This window comes from Engraulis encrasicolus, chromosome 4 (genome assembly GCF_034702125.1).
Source record: "Engraulis encrasicolus isolate BLACKSEA-1 chromosome 4, IST_EnEncr_1.0, whole genome shotgun sequence".
Lineage (NCBI taxonomy): Eukaryota > Metazoa > Chordata > Actinopteri > Clupeiformes > Engraulidae > Engraulis > Engraulis encrasicolus.
In genome coordinates this window covers 12,478,340-12,485,143 of record NC_085860.1, presented here as the reverse complement: position 1 = coordinate 12,485,143, position 6,804 = coordinate 12,478,340, and the positions used below count along the sequence as shown (strand labels likewise).

The window sequence follows — 6,804 nt, the reverse complement described above, 5'->3', positions numbered from 1 at the left end:
CAAACAACAAAGTAGAGTTCATAAGGGTTGGAGCAGGCGTCACCCAACAGTTTTTTTCTTCCTTTTAAGGGTGCTGACCAAAATATTGTAAGACTGAAAAATGAAAAAAGGTTGCATCATGCATATAGGTTTCTTTATTACACAGACGCGTTTCGGCGCTCTGCCTTCCTCAGTGAGCCAACAAAGTAGCCAACACAGTAATTTTGAGAAATGCACCCCAGGGGTGTTAGTGAGTTACTCAGACTGACTCATCATGAGTGTAGTATACCTTAATAGCTCTCACGCCTCCGTCTGTCCCTCTATTTCATACACAGAGATGGGAAAATCCCCAGTAAAGTTCTCTCGGGGTGCATCCTGTCCGTCCAGTTCCCATGCTTGGATCCAGGGAAGCACATTTTTTAGGAGCAGAATAAGATGCGATTAGCGGCTGGGAAAGCTCAATCTGTTTATATTGCTGTTTAGTGTGTTTGTTGTTCCCTGTTTTTACGGGCCTACTGCACCATTAATGTGTTTTTAAAACTTCAAGTGCTATTGTGGCGCAGCGCCGAAGTATCAGGGCTTAAAGTGAAGGTTGGCTTATGTCATGAATAAAATGAGCTACTGCAAATGGTGTGTGTGTGTGTGTGTGTGTGTGTGTGTGTGTGTGTGTGTGTGTGTGTGTGTGTGTGTGTGTGTGTGTGTGTGTGTGTGTGTACATCTGTGTGTACATCTGTGTGTACATCTGTGTGTGTGTGCGTGTGTGTGTGTGTCTGTGTGTGTGTGTGTGTGTGTGTGTGTGTGTGTGTGTGTGTGTGTGTGTGTGTGTGTGTGTGTGTGTGTGTGTGTGTGTGCATGTGTGTGTGTGCGCTTGTGTGTTTGTGTGTACACCTGTGTGTGTGCTTGCATGCGTGTGTGTGTGTGAGAGTGTGTGTGTGTGTGTGTTTGTGTGTAGTGTTATAATGTTGTATGAAATGTTAAACTTTACATGTCTCCTACAAAAAGTGGGTATTTCATTAGCCCATCACACCTGAGGGCATTCGTCCACAAGAGGGCGATCATTCCCAACTACCCATGTGACCTGTTGCCATGCGGCACTGTAAAGACTAAGGAAAACAGAATTACATCTTATCCACAACACTAACAAGAGTCAAGAAAACAGCAAAACGTCTTATCCACAACACTTACAAGAGTCAAGAAAACAGACTCATATCTTATCCGCAACACTTACCACCGCCTCAGGAAAGGACACAATAGACACATATCTTTCATACTTCCACTTTTTGATATGGCAGTTTGAGAGATGACAGGAAGCGAGTGGAAGAGAGAGAAGTAGGAGGATCGGGAAATGACCTCGGGCTGGAATCGAACCCTGGTCCCCCGGCATAACAGTGCAGTGCCCCACCGCTTGAGCCACGGCAGGACCAATAGACCCATATCTGAATGCAATATAAAATACAAAAACAAGCACTATGGAGCAGATAGCAGTTCATATATCTAGACACCATAGGATGTGGTCCATGACACATGACAAGAGCTATACTGTACAGTACAGTACAGAGAGTTTATGATGAATGATTGATTATAGCCTAAGCGATGTAATTCTTGCTTATTATTCAATAGATGGACACAGAAGTACATACCGGTATAGACAATCAGTAAAAATACTACATCACTCAGCATGAAAACATGCTGTGTATGGTTCTGTTACATGATTAATGAAGGCCTATGTCATTCTGGTCTGGAAACAATGTTTTCTTTAGCTAATGTAGCAAAGTGGACTTTGACGTTCCTTTTTCATTTGCGGTGCGTGCGTCATTACGTCACACCGACCTATCAGCTGACCTCACAGCTGATTTCACTCCAGCTGAGACGCCGGCTTTTCACAAGCTAGGAGGAATAGCTGTCGGTCAACGTGCTTTCTGGTCTACTCTTTGCACTCCGATCTGTTGCCAAATTCAACTTGGCGTGACACGCTCTCCGCCTCGTACAAGTGTATCTACCGGTGCCATCAGCTGTTTGTTGGCTACCCTGTTCATCTACCAAAGCTCCGAGAGCTCTCTCCTTCTGGCTCAGGTAGGCCACCCAAATGACGCCATACGTTCGCTAAAGTTTTGATTTGTTTGACTCGGGTCTAACCGATTATGTATTTTGTTGTAGCGTGGGTTTGAGTTTCCTCTGACTCGTCGGCCTTTATTGTCTCCCTCCTCTCCTCCTCTGCTGTTGTGGAACGTGAGTATACCGCTTCAACTTTTCATCACGTTGTAAAATTGGTACAATAGCCCAGTTACATCGTATTATCCTCTGTATTTGTAGGCGCCTGGGTGTAGCTGCAGACTCCCGGTTCGCTCTGAATTGCTGCTGTTTTGTCCCCCCCCTCGATACGTGCTTCGGACTGACGCGTCGCAGTGTCCGGTCATCCGAGGGCTATCACTCCGAAAGCATTCAGCAGCCCAGCATAAGTTAACTTGCGCAGGTGGCGCATGTGGCCGAGTTCAGTGTGTGTGTGAATGTAGTCTGTGTGAGTGAGTGTCCTGTTATGTCGTGGTGAGAGCGCGATTAATTTGTTTATTTTGTATATTTTCTTTGAGGGATGTTTCTTTCTTTTGTTTAATTATTTTCTTTTGACTTGGGTTGAGAACTTCAATTTGAATTATTTTGTTTTTTTGTTTCTTTAACTACTGAATGTGCACGGCTTGTAGCCTAAACCAATGCCCCTGGCCTGAGTGTCGCTACTAATTCTCATCAGTCCTGCTCTCGCCTGTAGCAACCTCTCTCTGTGGCGAGTTAGATTTTGCTGGTGGGCCTTGCAATTCAGTTTATTTCATTTTGTTTGTCTTTATTTGCTGGGCAAGTGGCAGGCCCTTGATTACCCCCTTATTTACCCTTTTCTTTTCTGTTAACAGGTGCAGGTAATCCCAGAGGGAGGTCCTCTTCCCCCCCTGGTGGTGGGTCCGGTCACGTGGTGTGCAGTGAATTGCAGTGCAGTGCAGTGTTACCTGTGTGTGAGTGCAATAATTCACCTTCACTTAGTGTGTGCATGGGCACGAGTGTTTGTGTGTACTTATCCAAGGCCTAGACAGGGGGCTTAGTATAATTCCCCCCTCTTGGGTGCACCTGCCCTGTATTTGAGAACCCTCCTCTTTTGTACCGATTTGTGTGAGTGTGTATGTGAGTGTGAGTGTGTGTGTGCATTGTGGTGGGAAATATTTTAAACTGTCCGGATTTTTATATTTATATGTGAAATTGTTAATAAAGAGATTATTTTGTTACGGAATCCACGTTTCCTCGTTAATGCAACAGAACTTGTGTGGGGGTCAAATCTAAGGTTTTCATACAGTCCCTGGGCTGTAGTTCCCATTCTTATCCCAGGGTGGCGTAGTCTATTAAGAAAAACTGTGAAATTTAGAGTTTAAAACTCTCCTGTCCTTACCACTTGGTTACACTTACAACAAGCAGGTAATTCATTCAAGTGGATGGAAGGAGATATGGCAGCTAAAATTGTTTTAAACATGGCACCAGTCTTACTTTACATTGCTTGTGGGTGTTAGTGAGTAGGCTACTAACAGCTACTTTACTGGATTTCATTGCTTGGCATACTTGGCTAATGTTAGCATGCTAACTAGCGATTTCTCAGATCAAAAGCAAAGCTCTTTTTCCCTCTAATTCCAAACAGTAGCCTCATAACTATTAGGCTTTCCATTATCACAAACGGTTGCTGATTAAATCACATAGTTCCAAAACACCCTCTGCAACTCCTGCATCATGCAATGACTGGTTTAATGAGAACATAACAATTCTCCACCCAGCAGAGCAACACTGCTGTTGCCCTCTGTCTCTCGAGTGAGTCTCCAAAATTCAAAATACTGTATATGGCACGCTGTCACTCGTCCCGCCCCCTTTCTCAGGACTGTCTGTTTATTGGTTCACAGACTTCCCAGAGACAGCTGAAAGCGATATTACTATTGGCTGAGGGGCGCTTTGCCGTGAGGAGCGCTTTCGCCACGCTTTGTTGATTGCGACTTCATAAAAAAACCTCCATATCGCAAAATTATGCATCGGAGAGCGCCATTTCGGCGCTCCTTCTTCACATTGCGCTCTAGGCGACCGCCTAGCCGGCCTATGCTTAAAACCGGCCCTGGCGGGCCCCTTAAACCTAAATGACCAGATGAGGACAAATCATGTACTGTCCTCTACGGCAGGACCAATAGCCCCATATCGGAATGTAATACAAAATATAAAAACAAGCACTATGGAGCAGATAGCAGTTAATATATCTAGACACCATAGGATGTGGTCCATGACACATGACAAGAGCTATACTGTACAGTACAGTAGGCCTACAGAGAGTTTATGATGAATGATTGATTGATAAGTGATGTAATGCTGCTCAATAGATGGACACAGAAGTACCGGTACTGTATACACTGTATATCACTAAAGGGGCATTGGTCTTAACATAGTTATTACATAGTTATTGGCCTTAACATAGTTATACCTTAACACTAGGGTTCATGAGTTCACCAGGGTCCCTCAAACCTAAATGACCTGATGAGGACAAATCATGTCCTCTAGGTGGAACTACACAGATTAAATAGCCTGGGCGTAATGCACATACAGTTGGCATACTCAGAGTACCCTCAAATGATCAGGACTACTATTCATTGCTTGTGTACAATCCCAGGGATATGGTAGACTATAAGAGAGGTTGAAATAGTGGTGAAATATGAGTTGACTGATCTTAAGTGAAACGGTGACAGAAACTAAATTAATGTCACAGTTGGATGGAACGTTTCACTTGAATGTACACACACTGTACAACTCTTCAGAAAACAAGTACACAAGCCTCACAGATCATTTATCAAAGCAGCCTGCCACTGCGCTGCCACATTAGGCACAGAGAGATTAATCACTTACATGTCGTGCCACTATATGAGTAAGAAGCCATGATGAATATGCAGGCATTATCCTAGGCCCATCAAGAACTTCATAAGGAATGTTTTGCTACTTTAAAGTCACTCATCATTGTGGTCTACTTCAGTGCTGTTAGGGGGGGGGGGGGGGGGGGGGGGGGGAGTTCCACAAAGAGTTCGTTTTTTGCGAGGCCCAGGAAAATAAGATAAAGGGGGGAGGGGGGGCAGAATTGGGTCCCCATTAAATTGTATGTATTGAGTGTTGGGCCCTTTCAAGTGTCTTTGTACCAGTACCAGATAGCCATACCTATCAGCGGCCCTGCTTGAGTGTTCATCAAAAGTCTTATAAATGTGGGCCAAACACGCACATGGAACTTGCTGTACCATACCTTACCGTGATGGTGGAAGAATATTGTAAGGACGGACAGGATTTATTAATAATAAGTGCAATCACACTGGAATGGAACTGTGGCGGTTGGTAGAGGTCTTATAGCACCCACTTGCACCCACCCCCTCCTGCTGTGGCATGTCTTGAAAAGAGGGTAACGCTTTACTTTACGGTACAGTAATTATTGTGTACTTTCTGTGTAACAACAGGGTAACAGAAAGACGTTACATGGTATCTAGCAGGTAAAAGAGGATAATTACAAAGTAAATACCATGTTATACACATATCTCCAGAATTACTATGAAACTACTGGATATTTTCTAACCATCTAATCAACGAACTTCTCTCTGCTAACCTGTTGTTACCCCATTAATGGTATTTACTTTGAAATTACCCGCTTTTTACCCATTAGATACCATGTAACGTCTCTCTGTTACCCTGTTGTTACCCAGAAACAGGGTTCTAAATTAACACACGCCAACCCGCCAAACACGGGTGAAAATTAATTTTGGCTAGTAGAAAAAAATACCTACCCGCCAATTTGGCCAGCAGCGCCCGAGTACAGTAAATTATGAACGGTAAACCGCTGTTATGACGAACGTGCGCACATGCAGAGCCCTTAAAGCGAGATTTCCTACATTACCCATGGACACTAGCGTCACGACGTAGCCTCCCACCGTGGGCTTTTCAGTGCAGCAAGCGGCAACTCCATGCTGATGCGCGCGCCAGCATTGAAAACATTTCAAACGACCAGCCTTCTGTCAGCTACGCTCACACTATTCTGACAGGCAGCTCTCCTCCTATGCTCTCGTCGATTTCGCTACAACCTTTTTAACGCCACTACTGCTATTATTACTAGGCTGAACCTTGCTGTAACAGGCTGCCTTTTTGAAGCAGCGAGGCCCTGACCGTTTCAATAACATGACTAACGCAGATTATGCCTATGTTTTGTGCGAGTGATGAGAATGTGGCGGTGGTTAGAGCAAAGTTCTGTGTGTTGGTGAATGCTAGTAGTAATTGTAACCGTGACGTTAAAAAAGGAGTGGTTGTGGAACGAAATAGCGACAAGGGCAGAGGAGGAGAGCTGACTGTCAGAGTATGTGAGCGTAGCTGTCAGTTCAGTTGTCTTCTGAAATGTTCCGAGTCCTGGCGCAACTTAGTTGGAAAGCCCACGCCATCGGAAAGAAAACAAATAACAAAAAAGCAACCAACGACGAAGCTGTGGAAGTAACAAAGGAATCGAAGATTCCCGTGATATTATTTACTTATAGTAGATAAGAGAAGAGCTCCTCCTCTCTCCTCTCCTTTTCCTCTCATCACTTCTCCTTCCTTGGGGTGTGCGTATGTGAGGTTTTGTAGTGTTAAGCTGTGTGCTTGTACTGTATGTTAAAGGTCTGTTATGTGAGAAGCTTGTGTGATGTGATTCAGCTGTTTTCAGAGGAATTGAACAAAAACTAATCAAATTGATTAGGCCTAAGTAATGAAAGTTAAAAATAAAGCAGAAGTTAAAAAATAATGAAAAAATAT

General features: G+C 44.1%; 1 long non-coding RNA gene across 1 annotated transcript; it reads left to right on the top strand.

Annotated features, from left to right (window-relative positions):
• Positions 1 to 1,907: 1,907 nt before the first annotated feature.
• On the top strand, positions 1,908 to 2,527 carry LOC134446711 (uncharacterized). The gene is made up of 3 exons (XR_010034459.1): positions 1,908 to 2,052; positions 2,137 to 2,208; positions 2,293 to 2,527. It is a non-coding gene; the product is annotated as an uncharacterized LOC134446711 (long non-coding RNA).
• Positions 2,528 to 6,804: the final 4,277 nt, after the last annotated feature.